The sequence below is a fragment of the Xenopus tropicalis genome, chromosome 1, assembly GCF_000004195.4.
Source record: "Xenopus tropicalis strain Nigerian chromosome 1, UCB_Xtro_10.0, whole genome shotgun sequence".
Taxonomy (NCBI): Eukaryota; Metazoa; Chordata; class Amphibia; order Anura; family Pipidae; genus Xenopus; species Xenopus tropicalis.
In genome coordinates this window covers 99,817,132-99,837,206 of record NC_030677.2, presented here as the reverse complement: position 1 = coordinate 99,837,206, position 20,075 = coordinate 99,817,132, and the positions used below count along the sequence as shown (strand labels likewise).

The 20,075-nt window shown below is 36.2% G+C and overlaps 1 protein-coding gene across 1 annotated transcript in view; it reads left to right on the top strand.

The window, feature by feature from the left end:
• Positions 1-20,075, top strand: part of efna2 (ephrin A2) — a 120,398-nt gene that overhangs the window by 62,272 nt on the left and 38,051 nt on the right. The gene's annotated exons all lie outside the window — the stretch shown is intronic.

Below are 20,075 nucleotides of genomic sequence, written 5' to 3'. Positions count from 1 at the left end.
CAGTGGAAACATACCCTTTGAACAAGCAAATGAGACTAGGGGGAGATTTATCAACGTTCGAGTTCCACAATTCCATTTTTTTGCGTTAAAGAAACTCGCATTCAAGTTCTGATTCATAAACTTAAATGCCTGGCATTTATTAAGTGCAAAAAGTTTGAAAATTTTAATGTAAAAATTCACCATCTAAAAGCTTGTGAGTTTCTATAGAAGTCATTGGGAGTTGTCCCAGGCAAAGTCAAGCCATATTTTCAATTAGAGATATTCAAGTTTTCGAGTTGTATTCGAGTTTGTAAACTCGAAAAATTCGAGGTATTCAAGAGTTTTTAATCACATTAGTTTACCACATTGATTAATAAGCCAGCATTCGATATGCGAGTTTAATTGATTTTAAAAAAAACAACTCAAATTCCCAAACTCGAAAATTGATAATTGAGCCCATAGGTAAGGCACCATTGATTGAATTGTTTTACTGACTTGTATTAGATTAAGGTTAATTGTAAAATTTTTATTATGGATTATCTTTCTCAGTTCCTGTGATACACTTAACAAACTAATTGGGGTTAGCCTTACTTTATTTGGGATTTATTTGCTGGTACATTCATTTCTTGTTTCATTTGCTAACCTGATCGCTGCAAGTGTTGCAGTGTTTGTAGTTTCTTTCTAATATTTCTGATCCACCAGACTATGAATTTTAGGCTAATGCCAGATGAGGCGTAGGGTGGATATTTTTGGCAAGTGGAAAAGCTCTTGCTGAAAATATCGCCCAAAGCCTCCTACTACGCCTCCCACATGTGCCTTCACCCGAAGGCACATGTAGCCGATATACGCATAAAAACGCAAGACTTTGCATTATCTCGCCTTTTTATGCGTATTTCGGGCTACATGTGGCTGCACCCGAGCGTATCTCATTCATTCGGGTGCAGGCACATGTAGGAGGTGTAGGGCGGAATTTTCAGCAAGCATTTTTCCGCTTGCCGAAAATATCCGCCCTACGCCTCGTCTGGCATTAGCCTTAAAGGGCAAGTAAAGCCTGAACGAAATATAACCTTAGTTTATTAGTATTAGTTTATTAAGTTTATTATAGAAGCCACACTGGAGGAACTAAAAAAAAATAGAATATGAATGTGCAATAATATGAAAAAAGCAAGGCTTTACTTGTTATGTTCGAGAGTCTTTTCTTGAGATATTTGAGTTAATCAATATACTGTTTATGTATGGCTTTCTATGCATATTTTGGCTTTACAAAATTAATGGAATTTCGAAGGTTCTGGAAAGAACCAAAATGTTGAAACACTAAACTTTTGGTGGTTTTGTCTTGATACTATTCATTTCATTTCAGGCTTCCCTCATACATTTTTGTTTGCATATATATATTTATGTAGCAGCAACTGCGATTAGAACATTGATAGAACAGGGTCAATGTGATAGAAATAGAATTTAGCCTCTTTATGTGCATTGATTTGACAAAGCATTAATAGATGGGAGAGACTGACGGTGATCCCCAATGTGTACCCACTGTATCAGCTAATCCTCATTAGTGGCACAAAAATGTTTTTTGTTTGTTCTTGATCAAGGTCACAATTTGTGGCTGAAGTGTGGGATTATCAAATAAATATACAGGCATGGGATCCCTTATCCGGAAACCCATTATCCAGAAAGTTCAGAATAATGGAAAGGCCATCTCCCATAGACACCATTATAAGCAAATAGTTATAATTTAAAAAAATGATTTATTTTTTCCCTGTAATAATAAAACGGTTCCTTGTACTTGATCCCAACTAAGATATAATTAATCCTTATTGGAGGCCTATCAGGTTTATTTAATATTTAAATTAATTTTAGCAGACTTAGCAAGGTATGGAGATCCAAATTACAGAAAGATACTACTACTTTGTTTTTATCTTTATACAATATAATGAGTATATATTGTATATATCTATAGGTATGGTATTGCTTATTGGGAACCCATTATCCGGAAAGCTCTGAATTACAAAAAATAACATTTTCATAAAGTTTTTAACTCAATAATTCTAATTTTTAAAAATTATTTCCTTTTTCTCTGTATAATAAAACAGTACCTTTATGTACTTTATGGTAACTGAGATATAATTAATCCTTACTGGAGGCAAAAACAATGTTTAAATGATTTTTATTAGCAGAGTACTGTGTTAGCCATAGGTCAAACCAGAAAAGACACCATACCTGAAGGACCTAAGTACTCCCAAAAGCCTATAAAGGTATTACCTACTCTATATTTTCTGTAAATGATTTTTAGCAGACTTAAGGTATGGAGATCCAATCTGGAATACCCCAGGTCCCAACCATTCTGGATAATAGATCCTACCTGTAATTTAAAATATGCTAATGTGTACCAACAAGTCTTTTGCCTTCCTTGTAGCTGGGACATTTGTTGCAATAATATGACCTGCAGAGAGTATTTGCATTTCAAGTAACTACTATTCACCTATGTAAGTTACAAGTTGTTGGTAGTAGTCTTATACGACCAAACTAAGTTATTTTTATATATAAATATATAATGTTAACATTAATGCCCAATCCCTTCAAATCCTACATTTATGACTTGCAATTCTCTATTTAACTAACTAGAAAGCTATTTTTGATAGTGTTTTTATTACAGCACCACTGAGTGTTCCTCTGTCTCTTACTAACAAAGAAATCCCTAGGATTGGAAAATCCAACACAGAACATTGATTCCCTGGATCATAGCTGAGAATGAAAGTCAGCAAAGGTTTTCTGTAATATATTAATGTGTGGTACAAAGCAAAGGCCTGAGAGCTAACCCAGGCTGTCATGCTGATGTGAATCACTGTACTTGTGCTAAAGCTTTCAGTTCTCAGCGGCTGCAGGTGAGGAACAGAGGGACTATATTGTTGTACATATCTGCTCCATGCTCCTTGGATGCAGAGTCATTTTAATAATCAGCTACTGTAGAAGCCCTCTACAGCCTTGTTGTGTGCCCCCTATGAAGTGTTAAAGTTTAACTGAATATTGTAAAAAATGTAAAAACTACAATACTGTAGTTGGTTTTTAAAAATGTTATATATATGAATATAGAGAGATAGATCATTTATTCACATCAGTCCCCGCCCCAGTGAACAATTTAATGAACCTATAACATTTGCACAACAAACACACCTTTGGTCATTTTAATTATAAGCCAATTTACCTTTGTAACTATGAGCCAATTTACCTTAATGTATATGTACATATCTATAAATAATATAGAAAATAGGAAAAATACTGAGGTTCACAATAAATAGCCTTCGGGATGATGGCATATGTAGATTTATTCTGAAGCAAGCTTTTTAAAACTTTGTGTCTCAAGTTCTGATCTATTTGCATTAATTTTTATGGCTGTCGTTCAAAGGCTTGGGTATTCTAAATTTAAGTCCCTCTTTAACATTCATAGTTTGGTTTGGCCCTCCTCCACTTGGGAAGAAAAATCAAATATACTTACACCAAAAATGTGTTTCTAAATGGCCTTTGGTCCCCAAGCTGCTGATCTGGGAATCCCTAGTTGGGTCCCTAGTTCTAAGGTATCATTATGCTTTACACAACTTTTATAAAGAGAAAAATACATACCTTCAGGGAAGATTTGTAATAGGCCAAATACACTTAAAAGGCATGTGCCATTTTCAGCCTCAGCTGCTATAAACTGTATGTTGCTTGTCCAGATGAATCAACCAGTAATTGACCAAAATGTTAACATTCTCCATGTCCTGCAGTTCCCATCTCATCTCATACATGCTATCATTTTTCTCGCAAAATGTTCCGATTCATCATTATTTCATGTCTGTAGGTGCAGCAAAACTTGCCTCCTAGTGCCTTGCATACACATGCCTTATCAAAGGAAGTGCAAGTGCTTACATGCAAAAACTGATTTAAAAGGATCCTTGTCCAAATAAATTAGAAATGTGTCAAGTTTTCAGTAGACATCGTGACACTCTTCTTTAATTGGAAGAACTGACCAGTAGAAAAATTATTGCTGCTCCTGCAGAAATATCGCTTGACACGAGACAACACAAAGTCAGATTTCACTTCTTTTCTGCATGTTAAGTTTGTGCTGAAAATATGAAAGCAGAAAATTCTGTTAAAAGAAGTGAAGGTCCCTTTTTCATGTTTCTGTACAGTTACGATCTCTGTGTCAGAGAGCATGTTTTTAGATGAAAAGGCCGAAGCCTCTGAGTGAGAGCAGGAGCAATCATATTGCACAGTGAAAAGAACATATCATGCCAGGAAGTGTGAAAGACAGAAACATGATAAATAGCAGCAAGTGGTACAAGACAGTACCAAATGTCTTCCAAGTAGGTGCTGAAAAGCCTTGAATACAACTTCATTATTGAGGAATCACAGTTCAGTTAAAGGGGAACTATTGTGAAAATGAAAATTTTATACAATCTTTATCACATGAGAATATGAAACTTTCTTAATATCATGACTTGAAAATTCTGTAATGGAGCTAACCAAAATAGCTGTCTCCAGCACAAACAAAATCTAACAAGATAACTGACTCTGGCACAGATTCTGCATGTAGAGAGAAAGGACTTCCATCACAGTTAGTTATTTTGAAAGAGTAAACTTAAATGCATCTTCTAGGCAAAGGGAGCACCCTTTGACCCTGTCAATCAAAATCTGACACTGACTTCTGCATAAATAGAGGGAGATTGCTGAGAGGGAGACAGAGAGGGATAAACAGTACATAATTTTAAAAGTATTATATAAGTCTCACATTTCAGTCAGATGACACATATTACATTCTCATTTTCTTGATAGTTCTACTTTAAAGGAGCAGGAAAGGTTTAATTACTGGGGGGTGCCAAATGTTAGGCATTTCCCATTGACTGTAATCACCTACCTGATACACCGGCCTGGGGGTACTTCTGAGCAAGCAAACCTCTTCCTGCTTCTTTTTTTCACTGGGTGCGCACCTGCAGTAGAGTGAAAAGCCAAACAAAAAAGCCAGCCTTTTCACTCTACAGCAGATGCCTCCGCACCTGGATTTTTAAAAAAGAAGAAGGAAGGAAGGGAATCACTCGCTCACACAAGTATCCTGGACTGGTGCAGTTCTCTGCTAAAAAAAGTAGCAGGACAGAGTATCAGGTAAGTGATTACAATCACTGGGGAACCTAACATTTGGGCACCCCCAAGTGACTGAAACTTTCCTTCTCCTAAAGCTGAGATTTGATCATAATTTCTGAAGTATACTTTTTATATGTGCTGATACATACTGGATTGAGTATATCCAGTTTTCCAAGAACTAATTAAAAAGCATAAACTTTTTGAAAAGTTGTTACCCTCTCTTTATAAAGAACTAACATTACCTTCCTTAGAAAGAGGTTAACCTACATTGCTGAGTGAGGAACACTGGAGCACTCAGAGAAAACCCACACAAACATGCAGATATGGTTGTGGTGGGAATTGAACCAAGGAGTGCAGTGAAGCAAGACATCACTGCTAACCACTGTGACACTCTGAGAACATACAAATGTCAGAAAATGCTTCAAAACCATATCTGTGAAATGTGCCGTCTGCTTATATATAGCAGATATTCAATTCCTCAGTGTCTTTTTTCTGTTATGGCTTTGTAACTGTTCACAACATCATCATATTTGTAAAACTGACTGGGGTTCTGTTAAACATGGACCTTTGTCCTTTCTAGCGACATGCCTTTCAGTGTAACGGTTGCTTTGAAAGGTTAGGAAGATTAATTGAGCTTTCACATGGAGCATTTCAATTTATATTAAAATGTAATAAATTGTTGACACTGTGTGAAGATACTAGATGTTTTCAGACATGCCCACCTTGGCACGGCCTCTGTCTTTGCCTAATGACTGTGGATGTTAGAACAAGTGGATGTAATGAACAGTAATGAGGCTGCTCCAGTGCTCAAGACGTTAATTGCTGGAAATGTGAACATTGAGCTGATAAAACAGACCCCACCTTCTCTTGTGCTGCTACTCTTACCAAGTTTAACCTCTAGACTTTCTAACATGCCACTAAGCCCGTGACTGGCATAGTCAAAGCTTTTATGTGGAAATGAGTTTCTTTTTTAATCTTTGACAGGGTATGTGCTGTGTTTACATAACAGAGAGTATGGGTCCTCTGGAGGCAGGCGCTGACAGAGCTGGCAGAAGATGCTAAGAAAGATCTAACATTTCTGATCTTTGTTTAGCCAGAGGCGTTGAGAGGCAGTGAGAGGCAGCAGGGGAATGGAAATCAGGGGAGGGAGCTAAGGAAGAGCATGTTTGTCTGTTGAAGGAACACTCGATTCCTGACAGACAGAAGGACAAGCAGAGGAGGCAAAACATTACTACTACTCTTGGTTTGTATTTGAGTAGTATGAGAGTTATAGGCAGTGTCAGAGGTCTTATTGCAGACTGCTCTAGTTTTTCTTAATTTTCTAAATTTTATTCAAATATTATACTGCAAATTTAATATATGCTGATGAAAAATACATTTTGAATTAAACATCCCAAAATCTGATTGTACAGATTATTACAAAACACAATCCAGTCTTGCTAAATGTAATGCTATAATTTCATCTTGGCCTTGATAGAGTTTAGGGCATGTTTAAGATATCCCAGTGCACTTACACTTACTAGTCTCTTTTACATTTTTCTCTTTTTAGTAAAAACATCTATATACAGTACTTATATGTAAGAATGCATTTCTCAGATTTATTTATTGGGCTATTGTTTAGTTCATTCATATTGGTCCAGTTAATGTATTTTTACGTTAAATGCTATTTTCTTTTTCAAAGAAATATGCAATTGTGCTTGGCTCTTTTATTCCATCACTAGAGTAGTCTTGAGATTAAACTGGTGAGCGATGATCTTAAACCTGGCAACTGCTGCTTAACACTGAATAGCATTTGCTAAGATAAAAAAATTAATGGAAACATATGATTTCCCCAATGCTTTCACAAATTTATTCAGATCTACCATGGAAACAATAATGATTTTGTCGTAAATTACTGGATCCCACTTAAAAATTGACAGACACTGGAGCATTTTTGCTACTTCTAAATGACTAACTGAAATGAGTGGAGTTTTGTTATAAGCAAAAACCATGATGTCAAGCGACCAGTACAATCTACAAAAGTTTATTTGGTCATGGTCTGCAACCTACCCGTACATTAAAAATTATCTTGCATGCTGCAAGAGCCTAACATTACCCTCAGTTCTACAATTCCCTTCTATATATCCTAAAAGCCAGGAACCCAAAAAAACACTTGACTCTGCGCCCTCAGGACAAATAACCAAGTTTTTTTTAGGTATGAGACTGCATTTACTTCTTTGTTGCCAAATGAATACTCAAAAATATCAGCAGGGGCATCATGCAACTAGATTTTCCATTTTTACTGATTTCATCAAATGTTATTTATTCATAGTGATTGCTAGGGTTGCCTCACACAGAAAGCAATATGTTGCTATTTTTTTTTTTCAAAATGACAGAATATGTTGTGGACAGTTGAGATTCATTCTTAAGATGCTTTGCACTCATTACATGTGGCTTCTAAATTAAATTGTAATCTTAACTGTGTTACAATATTTCTAGATCAACATGAGGTGTGTCTCACAACCATTTGTGTATGTATGTAAAGCCCCTTTGTGTGGTTTAGTTATTTTTTCTTGCTGGTTAAATTTTATCTTGTGAAAAATTCAAATAGAATGACATTTGGTGAAAGGGTGTTTAAAGGACACACAGAGACAAACTAAAAACTAATTGTAATAGGCAGTCCAAGTTTTAGCACACCACTCACACAAATTTGGTTGGATTGTTAGCAATTCTGACTAAAAGAAAGTCTTCCATGCATTATTTAACCTCAAAATTTGACCGTTGCTGTTTGTTGCCAGGGCTGAATCCAAGTGCTTAAACTTAGATCTGAAAAACAAAATAGGGCCATGTTCCAAGCTACTCAAGCTACTCAAGCGTCTCCACAGATGTTGTTGGAAGTAAAGATAAAAAGAAAGATCTAGTAAATTTACAACAAAGAATTTTTGCACACATCAACCTAAATTTTATCCATTAGAAAATCTCTAATCCCAGGGTGATGTAGGGAAATGTTGAAGATTGCAGGTCTTGGCAGGTTAAAATACATTAATTTAAAATTGTTCATTAATGGCAATACTGATTAGTCTCAGTGCTTAGCTAACGAGTATCTATGCTAATAAGGGGTGAATAGAGTAATTTAGAGCAGCTGGTGCTGGATGTGCTGGACTGGGACACATTTATTATACGTAATAATGCTACACAAGCTGCAGGTTTTAGAAGAGATTAATTTTTTCATAAGCTGCATAGGAATGAGTAAAAAACCTACATGTTCATGGTTGGCTTTAGTGCATCAGATATGGCGTTCACCCTTGGCCTCCAGCACCAGAATGGCACCAACATGTAAATTTAAAAAAGGGCAAAAGACTTAAAGACATACAGGGGCTTATTTAGCAATTTTCAAGTTTGTAAACTAGTTTTTCTCTACTTCGAATAAACTCACATTTAAAAAAAAAAGTTGAATATTTGCTTTTTTATTACAAAATCTGAATATAAAAACTTGATCAAATAAAGAGACTTGAATACCTTGAATTTGTTTACAAACTCAAAAATAACTTGAAAACTCAAAAATCTCGAATGAAAAACTGGCTTGAGTTTTACCTAGGACAAATCCCATTGACTTCTACATAAACTTACAAACTATTAGATGCCAAAGTTTCACATTTGAGTTTTTGCATTTTTTTGCACTTAAATAAATATTGAACATTCAGGTTTTTGAACCATAATTCGAATATTGTGAGTGTTTTAAAAAAAAACAAAAATTTCAATTTGAATGTTGATTGGGCAAAATAATTTGCCAGGCATGGATTTGCGGTGTATTTCCGCATTTCGCCTTTGGCGGATTGTTTCGTGAAATGGGCGAAACTGATGCCTACGTCAAAAAATTGGCACCCGAGTCAAAATATTGACACCCGCAAAAAAAAAAAAAAACGTAAAAAAACCCCACGCTGTTTAGATTTGCAAATTTATGGGTAAAACGGGACAGATTCGCAGATCACTAATGTTGATAAATCACCCCCTAGTGTTACCATTGTTATATGGCTTCTCTGTATACATTGGGGATGTCTGACTTGTAGCCTTCAGCAGTGGTTGTTTATCTTCCCTGGTTTACATAACTTTCACCCCACAAGCTCAGTTTTCCTGCACTGTACTATCATAATGCAAGTTTTTTTTACCTATGTTTTATATATCTGCCTTAGCTTCAACAAACCTTTTCCAGCATCTTTTATTAGATCTATCAGATCATTAAAATTGTCGCTGCTGAATTTATAAAAGTCTTATGCAAATTATCTCAGTATTATTAGGTAGGCGTTCTTATACTAAAATAATGTGTAGGCATTGTGACTCAGTTCTCACTGCATCAAAACAATATTTAAAAGTTTACTTAAAGGGTAATTATGACACTAAAATAAACTCCAGTTGCATATCAAAGAGAACATAATAACATTCAAAAAGAAATGTCATTTTTTGAGGCAGAACAGAAGTTCTTGAATGACTATATGTGTGCTTTTTATTAGGTAAGGGGTCCATTGGTTACATTTCTTAAGTAATATGCAATAAAATAGTCATCCTTAGTAAACCAGATCTAATATACTCTTGGTGGTCAAAACAAGATAAAGCACCTTTTGTGCCTGGTTGATAAATGAGCCTCCTGTTTTACTTCAAGTAATTCATATCATCTAAAGGCCCCAGTAAGGCTTAAAGTAGACATGGAGTAGGAATAGCTTTGTTTCATCTCTATTTAGTAAAGTGCTTATAAGTTGGACAGGTGTATGTCCTAGCAGCACATAGAGTAGGAGTCACTTATTTTCAACTTTGTTCAGTGGATGTGGCAAATTACTTGCATAGCTGTGCTTCTCAGTAGAGCACAAGAGTAGGAGTCACTTATTTTCAACTCTGTTTAGTACTGCAGGGTTGGGCTGACCTTCATGGTCACAGGAGAACATGTCCTCCAAATACAAATACATTTTCATGCATTTTCTTTTGAGCAGATGCCTGTTTCTGCAAGGTTTTGTTTACTGGGCGCAGCAGGCAGTTCTTTATTATGCCAAGACTGTTTCTACAAAACAGGCTTACATCCCATTAACTCAGCACTTTTCATAGTCTCTGGCCAACTTTTTTTGGCATTCCAAGGTGATTGGACTGTGATTTAGGTTAGGTGGGCAGACGCAAATAATCCCTTAATTATACGCTTAACGTAGAAGGAGGGGCTTAATATTGTTTGAAGTTAATCACCCCAAACTTCCCCTGGAAAAATAATATTTGGAACCCTCCACAAAGTTGTGGGTCACCAGCAATTTGGTGTCAGTTGTGGGTCACTCCCTACCTGTTCCCCCCACAGCCACGGGGTCTGCCCCCTCTATAGGTGGGAACATTGAGTCCTCAGAATAAAAGCTGCAATGGTCAGCAAGATCAAGTAAAGTATAAATAAAGTACCTTTGTAAAATGACTGAGATTAATATTATTACCATTATAATTACCATGGTATTTTTTTTACATATTATTACCATTAAAGCCAGGCTGATATACAGTATACTGGTAAATTCTGAATTTAAGGTGCAAAGTTTAATTGGATTTTAAAAAAAGTTCAACGCATCAATGAATCACACAGCATCAGAGTAGGCAAAGAGACCTTCAGCAGTTTTGCCGAATGTGCCCCCAGGGCAGGAAATATATATTATATATATTTCTCCCTTGATAAACAGAAAAATCCTTAATCTACTTTGGGAATAAAATGAAAAAAATAAAAAATAAAAATATTTCTTCATGGTAGCAGTAATTAGAACTCAGGAGTAATATGAGCTAGAAGTTAAACCTAATGGATATTTTTTTCATGTTAGTCCCAAAAGAACAGCTTAAAGCAAAATCAGTTAGTGGCTGGGGTATTGCAAAGTCTGCAAAATGTAACAATATGTACATTGCTCCAAAGATCTCTAAGGGGCTTACTTAGTGGATATCCTGTATATCACTGCAAAAATAATGAGAATATTAAAAAAAGAGAAGGTGTGACATGCTCAGACAATGGAGAGTTTTTGAAGAGAAGTTGCTTACAGTTTATAATAGCCTGTATCTGAACAGCAAAGTCAATTCTAAACATAAATGCTGCTTTTCTGAAGCTTGTTGATTCTAGCAAAATATGCTGTCCTTCTATCGGTGCACAGAATATGCACAAGAAAAAGTATGTTTTTCTAGTACATGTTATGCATGAATAATGTACCCTTTCTCATTGAGTGATAGTGAAAAATGTACTTTTAGGCAGTTTTTGGATTATTTTAAAGGAGAACTATACCCCCAGGCTATAAAAGCCCCCTTAACTAGTACTGCCTTTACCCCTCTCCCTTATCTCATAGTTTCTAACTTTTAAAACTGTCCCTATGGCTAACCCCAAGCCCAAAAACAGAGCAGCGCAGCGCAGCGCATGCCCCTTACTTTAAAGCTAAAGTTTCAGATGTATCTAGGACAGAAAATAATTATTCCTCCCAAATCTCACATTATTTGGCCTTCACACTGAGCTCATAACAAAAAATGAAAGTTTGGCTGGGGGGTTTATCCTATTTATTGGGCAAGTGATACCACAAAAGATCATCGTTTTGTGGGGTGACAGCAGTAGCTTCCCAACTCTTGTTAAAAAAATAATTCAGTCTCAATCACAAAATACACAGTTTTTTTAAACATGGAAACCTTAGTAGCCTTACTGGCATGCTTTTTTGACCCTCTCTCAGGGTCGGACTGGGGGATGCAGGGCCCACCAGGGCTGCTGCCCAGGGGGCCCGCACCCCCCACCAGCTGCATCACCCGCACAGGGGCCCCCACTGTGCCCCCTAACCCTCTACAAGGGCCCCTGCCCCACGTCCTCTCCTGAAACGTGTCGGGGAGGGCATCGGCGGCCAGGAGAAGCCGCAACAGGGATTGGGTCTGGGCCCAGCCCAACTCTGCCTCTTCTCCTGCTCTAAATCTGTAAGGGCAAGAAATGACTCAGTTGCCATGGTCCAGGTAGAGAGCTGTTTTTTTTACTGTATAAAGGATGTGAAAATCAGGGAAAGTGGAAATATGATCCCAGGAATAATATGTCACATGTGGGGGGTAGGTCTAAACGTGTCACAAAACATTGTCAAAAGGGTCTGGGTTTTAATGTGACCTCCTTTTTGTGTGTTGTTATACAAATTACCTTGCATAGTCTGGGATTTTATGTTTAGGTATTCAGCCTGAAAATTTGAAGCAAAATGCTAGTCAGAAAAGTAGCTTGAAAAAGCTATAAAGAAATCCTGCATATGCCCTTGTAGTACAGGTATTACTACGGATGAGAAATTTTCATTTCTCCAAATCCCTTGATCTTCCAAATTCTTTCTTTTTTTTACAGAAATGAAATCTGCTCATCTTTAATGTTGAGATTTTCTTTAGCATTCAGACTTAATATACTATATATTGAATATGTATACATAACATTTTAAGAAACACATTTTATTTTTCTATTCTATATTCAAATCAAATGTCTACAAAAATGTTTATTCTGCTTTACTATCCTAAACATTAATGTGTAGCGAAATAGTCTTACTTTAGAATAAGAAACAATTGTGCTATTCAGTCAAATAATTAATTGGGCATGCTATCATACAGTACATGTACTTCATATTGTTCTATCTTCTTGCTTAGTAATTGGTTGAGTTTAACACTAAAAAAAATTTATAATTATAAAACATACGTGCAATAAGGGTATAACCATATAATTCAAACAAGCAAACATTTGAGTTAAAGGCAGAGGCTATCTTTGTATAGTTCTCTTTATACCGTTGCACAGTAAAAGTAGGCTTTACTGCTAGGAAAGTGTTCCACATAGGCCATCAAGTTAATGTGACTGAGAACAGTTAGAACCACAAGAAAAGTGGCAAAACCTGTTTGGTGCAATTTGCATTTTTATTCAGCTTTCACCCTTATTCATTAAAACCCTTATATTTCCTCTAGTTGCTCCCAGTGGAAATGGTGTGAAAAACGCAGCCCTGGGTCATTTTTCTTGCCTACAAAATCATTGTTGGGCAAACCTTACTTGAAAATAAAATAAGAGTACTGAATGGCCTTTTTCATTTGAAATTACATTAACATTTATTTATAAAGCGCCAACATATTCCGCAGCGCTGTACAATAAGGAAATGATTTTCATTTGATAAATTAACCCTATGAATCATTTGTGACATACTTTATCTGTATGTACCGAGACAACACAGGAAGTTGAGACTATTTGAAGCCATGAAACCTTAGTGATCAATATATTTGTGTTATTAATGTGCTCTTTTTGTAGTAGGTTTCGTATTTCATATGTATTAACCTGAAGTAACCCCTCTTTTTGGATAAAAATTGCCACTTCATGAATGAATACAAAGTTTGACACAACTGGAAAAAAATAATGAACACTACTTAAAGGCGTTGCTCACATTAAATGATCTTTTAGTATGCTGTAGTGACAATTTGCAATTGGTCTTTTTTTTGCTTTTTGTCCAGAAACTCTCCAGTTTGGAATTTTAGCAGCTACCTAGTTGCTAGGGTCCAATAGCTTCTGCTGGTTCAGTGACCCCAATTTGAAAGGAGGCAAATAATTAAAAAAAACAACTGAAAGATGCTAAGAATTGGCCATTCTATAACAAACTAATAGTTACATTAAAGATGAACTACCCCTCTAATGCAGAAAGTTACTCTAGAAGTAGGATCCTTGTTCAGAAGAGCTTTCAATCTTTGTTCAACTATACTGCACAAGACTTTAACATATTTGTTTTACTGGGTAGTCTGACACAAGAAGTATATTAGAAAGCACTGCATACTTGCATATGATTGTTAAACTGTATGCAGCTTTTCTGTGATGAGAAAATATATGCAAAATATATATACATAAACTGTCCAGTCTGATCTGTTACCATAGCACAGTATAATTAATGCAAATAAGCAGAGATGGCAAAAACAATGCCGTTTGTGTTATTTAGGAATCTGCCCTAAACCTTTGCTATTTTATAAATTCTTTCTGTGATTTGCGCAATTCAAATCAATACATGATACGGATGAGTAGTCGACAGGAACCAATAGCTATGAAGAGCACAATTCCATAAAGAAGACTAGAGCGATTAATGAAAGTTGTGTGCAGGTTATTAAATTGCTTCTCTTTATAGATTCTATACAAGGCCCAGGAGTACAGGGGGCATTCTAATGGTTGAATAGATGCTACACACTCACTGATCGGATGATGGTTAACAGTGATTCAGCCCTTGCAGCTCCCAACTTACTTCCCAGCACTCGGATCAGTCACAGTCTTTCCAGATGACTGGATACAGTTGTCCGAAAGAGAGAAATTGAGTTCACAGGTGAAATAAATAGGTATTAAATTTGTTGTTTTGATTTGACACAAATACATTTAATGGGTCCCTCAGACACGACCTTGCTGTCAAACCCAGCACTGCTCACCCGTCTTATCAGCAGCTTATTGTTTTCTTCCAGTGTGAGATATTTATTTTGAGATGCAGGCGGCTAATAATAATACAGCAAGCGTGTTTTTTTCTGGCTTTCTCTTTTTTTTTGTTACAATATGAGGGACTCTCTCACTGCCTTTCTTTTTGGACTCACTTTTTTAATTAGCTGATTCACTAAAGTTGAGCAAAATTCAAATTCAGCACTCAGGAAACCTCATTACTACAGATCAAAAGGAGGCATTAATGATGCAGAAAGGTGAAGCAGTTTGGCAAAATTAAATAATTTACATGACTGTGTATGGTGGGTCCCCAAAGGGTTTTATTCCAGGCTTTCTTCGAGATTCCTGCCAACCCCCTCCTCTACCATCTTTCTGCAGGTCCACTTGTCTCTGAATATTTCTCTGCTAGTTAGAAACTCAAGAACCCTGCTGTTTACATTCTGATTTCTGTTCCTCTGGGAAAATGTATCCCCAAGTTATCACTTTTCTTCTCTAGTCTAGTTTTGCATTTTTGGCCCGAAATTGCACTCAGGTTAATAATTTAGCTCAACATTATGTACTGATTAAACTCCTGCTTAAGGTGTTCTCTGGAATAATATATTTTGAAAATATAATACCTGTATATCTTAAGCCCTTTACTCTGAAAGGAAATTATTTTTTAGTGTGTAAAAAATTTCTTCCAAATAAACTTGTGGATATAAGTTGGTTCAGCATCAGCTGTAGAGAAATGGCAAGTACTCAGACTCTGCACAGGTAATTGTTTTATTGTCTTAAAATCTAGTCTAGCCTACTTTGAAGGACAATGAGAAAACAGTTTTAAAAAATACTGTCTTTTTCCTGTAGAAGGAACAAAGAAATGGGATACCCCCCTGAGGGATAAACGGCTTCAGCTCTGGCTTCATTCCAGATCTATATAAACTTGCCAGGCTGAAGCACACGGCCAGATGCTTTGCAGGATTGAGTCCTGCAGGTGACAATATATTCTGGCGCAGACAGTAAACGGAACATACGTGCAGGAGGGGTTAATTTCTGTTAAATGCCTGGGAACAGAATTTGTGTCCCTCCACTACAGGGAATATTAATTTATTAGACTCAAGTGTAGGAAACAGAATCAGCAAATCTGAGGGGAATGTGCATAGGAGGGAAGCTCAGGGAGGGAAGGTTAGAGAGAAATTGGAAGAATCAGGTGCTTGTCTGTGTCCTCTTTATAAGAGCTCAGAGAGATGTTCGGGTTGTCAGATGGAGCTTCCAGTAACGAATGCCCCTAATGAAGCACCCAATTAGCTGGGATCGGAATCTTAATAGTAGCTGACGGAGCTGAAAGCTCTGAGTAGTCAATTGTCAGGTTCAACATCCCTTTGGAGTGAAATGTGGAGAAGCTCCATTCATCTCTGTCAGGAAAACAAAAGGCCAAAATATTAACCCTCCTCGAGCCTTAGAAAGGTGAAATCTGTTCCCTACGCTCAGCACATGTTAAAAATGAAACAGTTTGCGTGGGCTAAAGATCTTTCTTACTCCTGAAATTGTAGTGTGGGTGGATGCATGAATTCTTTGAAAGTACAAAAAAAAACCTAAAAGCTGCATAACTGTAGTAAAATTATACAAAATACCCCAATATGGATGTTTTTGTGTATGGTCTGTAGGTATATGTATTGTCTGTAGGCCTTGGACTACCATTGTGACACATCTTTTTCACGGTGAGGGCAGTGTGGTTGTGGAATGCCCTTCCTAGAGATGTGGTAATGGCAGATTCTGTTAATGCCTTTAAGAGGGGCCTGGATGAGTTCTTGAACAAGAATAGTATCAAAGGCTATTGTGATACTAATATCTACAGTCAGTATTAGTGGTTGTATATATAGTTTATGTATGTGAGTGTATAGATTGGTAGGTGTGGGTTGTGTGTGCTGGGTTTACTTGGATGGGTTGAACTTGGACTCTGGTCTTTTTTCAACCTTATGTAGCTATGTAACTATTAGATGTTACTGGGCCCTACAGCAAATTCAATGTAGTGCCCCAAAACATTGTTAAGTTGACCTGTTCTGTCAAGATATATTGAAATTGCTTATTGTTAATAAAGGTATTTAAAGGGTAGTCAATCCAATAGCGGTACTGCATTTTGCATAATGAAAACAAACTTCTCTTAAGTGCTAGTTCTGATTACATCTATCATTGAAACTATATTGCAATAGGCAGCTCTCCTCCAGCCAATACTTAATTTCCCACAATGCACTGCATTCACATGTTTTTGCATGACTGTTAATCACTGAGCATTCAAGGTAATGTGCAAATTGGAATGTTAGCTTAAAGGAAAACTATACCCCCAAACACTGTAGGTCTGTCTAAAAATTTGTTGCATAAACAAGCTCATATGTAAATCTCTGCGTTATCTCACTAAACCACACTCATAAAAATATACTTATTAATAGTATGTGCTACTGGGTACTCCTAAGTAGAAAATTGCCTTTTTAAGTACTAAGGGCCGCCTCCTGGGATCATAGAAGTCACAGTGCACACAAACAAGCCACAAACAAGGCACACATACATGCTAGGCCCCATCAGCCAATTACTGGACAGAATTCTGCCTTTTACTCCCACATTTCTTCCTGTTATAGTTGCATTATTTTCATGTCAGGTGATCTCAGCGGGAGCACACAGACCAATTATATGATCTGTTGGTTAGGTATTCATTTTGGGGGGTATAGTTTTCCCTTAAAGGAACAGTAACACCAAAAAATGAAAGAGCTTTAAAGTAATAAAAATATGTTGCCCTGCACTGGTAAAACTGGTGTGTTTACTACAGTAACACTACTATAATTTATATAATAAGCTGCTGTGTAGCCACGGGGGCAGCCATTCAAGCTGGAAAAAAGGAGAAAAGGCACAGGTTACATAGCAGATAACAGATAAGTTCTGTAGAATACAATAGTGTTTTATCTGTTATCTGCTATGTGCTTGTGCCTTTTCTCCTTTTAATGGCTGCCTCCATGGCTACATAGCAGCTTACTTATATAAATTATAGTAGACTTTCTAAAGTAAACACCCCAGCTGTACCAGTGCAGGGCAGCAGCACATTATATTTTAGTTACTTTTATACACTTTCATTTTTTGGTGTTACTGTTCCTTTAATGGGGGCTGCTTACTGCACACAGTCAGGATTAGCAGTGGAGAAAATGGAAATAGCAAATAGCAAGTACTGCTTTCAATAGCACTTACATGTAGAAATAACTTAATAATAAAAAAAAATGTCATCAATGTATATTCATATTTAATGTTCACTATTTTGTTGAAAAAAACCACACAAAGAGAAAACTGGGACTAAATTGAATCAATTTTCTTACCCGATCGCATTTTTCCCTTGAATGGGTTAATTGTGTCAACTGTATTTTCCATTTCTTTTTAATGAGGCTGCAAAATCCCGGCTGTCTAAAAAATTGAATAAAAATTTGCAAACAAACTTGCTTGAATTAAAAAAAAGAGAAACTTTTCATTAAATCCACAGATTTAGAATTTTGGAGATTTTTAAATAAATCTTAAACTTGACTTTATTTGAGATTGTGTATTTTTTGGCAAAGTTTTCTCAAATTATGGCAAAAACACCTGCTACTTTTATGGTGATGAATTGTATAATTGGTTTAAAAAATGCAACAATGAAAATCCCTACTGATTAAAGGGAATCTATTTATGGATAGATCCTTTGATGTTTAGTCAAACTAGCGTATGTATGTGTGGTTGTGCCATGTATTCTTTCATTTTTATTTGGCATTTTCCTGCTTTGAGCATTTTATCATTTTTTTTCATGTCTTCATGTGAATGCCAGTTTAACTTGATATTTAATGCAAAGGAAATGTTAACTAATTCATTCGCTTACTGTAACAAACATTTTAGGCCTTTTTTAGGATGCTATGACATGATTTAGAAGGGAGAAAACAATCATGTGGAAGGCATCTTTTTGTGCCAAAAATGTATGACAAACAACTCTGTTTTTATCATGCAAATTGCTGGGGCATAAAAAGGCATCCTTACATAAAAAATATATGTGTATAAGCTTACTGCATATTTCCCTAGGAAATGTTTTACATTTTATACAGAGGTAATAATAATACTTCAGGGGATTTTACCTGAAATATAAACAATGTGAGTATCCAGAATATTCAGTGTTGAAGATTATCTTATTAAAAAGAGTTTCTTTGTAAAATGTAGGATTAAAAATGTGTAAAATATAGTTTTTATGCCTAATTCTTTTATTGAATTCATTTTTTTAAAACTTGACATTTTACAATGCCACCTCCCAAGTTTGCTGATCACAGTTTTTGCAACGTTGTCTTTCCGAGCTGCCGGTCAGAGCTGTGCAGCACTTAAGAGGTTATAAGATCTGCAAGCCCTTGTCTGAATCCCAGATTTATTTTGAGGTGTATTTTCTTGGCTTTTGATTGGTATTCATGTCTGTCTAAAGAACCTCTCATAAAACAGTGACCGGACTTTCCGTGACAGAGCTTATTGCGCTTATAATCTTTCTTCCAGTACCTGCTGCGTGCACAGCTGCCAAACTGTGTTCTCTTTCAAAATCCACCTGTTTAATCTGGTGCTTGAGCTCTTGCTGATTTCCATTCGTGCAGCGTAAAGCATTTGGGATGTCTGGCTTAAATAAATAGTATTGTTGCTCTCTTCTACCACAACACTTGCAATAAATTAGGCAGCCATTACTTTGCCACAGCTCCAGTTGTGCACCAATTAAAAGGGGCCGTGCTTTAACTAGTCTGTAAACTGGGTAAGCAGAAATTTCCTCTGTGGCATTGTATGAAAATAGTATTATAATAATAAATGCCTGTATAAGAATAAGCTACTACTGTGATGTTGCTTTAAAATACTCATAAACATTTTTGTGCTGAACCAGCTCAATATACACAACCAAACACACCGCTTTACTACCATACTGGTAGCATATTATAAAAAGTAGTTAACAATATAGCAACTTAAATAGTAGAATAAACAACCTATTTAACTGATCTTGTTCTTTAGGTGTTTGATATACAGGTATGGAATCCCTTAGCCAGAAACCCATTATCCAGAAAGCTCCAAATTACAGAAAGGGCATCTCCCACAGACTCCATTTTTATCAAATAATTCTAATTTGTAAAATGATTTCCTTTTTCTTTGTAATAATTAAACAGAAGCTTGTACTTGATCCCAACTAAACTGCATTAATCCATATTGGTGGCAAACCAATCCAATTGGGTTTATTTAATGTATAAATGATTTTTAGCAGGCTTAATGTATAGGAATTGAAATAATGCAAAGATACCTTATTCGGGAAAACCCCAGGTCCGAAGCATTCTGGATAATAGAGCCTGTACCAGTATTCTATAAGTCGTACAAAGAACTCATTTGTGTACCAACAATATGTTATCTTGCCAGTTTAACTTATCCTCCTCTGGGTTAAGACAAAATAAATAAAGTTTGCGGATCTAGAATTGGAATCTTTATTTTACAAATCTCCACTTTTATTAACAGTTTACCTGTTCTTTTAGAGTCACAGAAAAGTCAATTATTC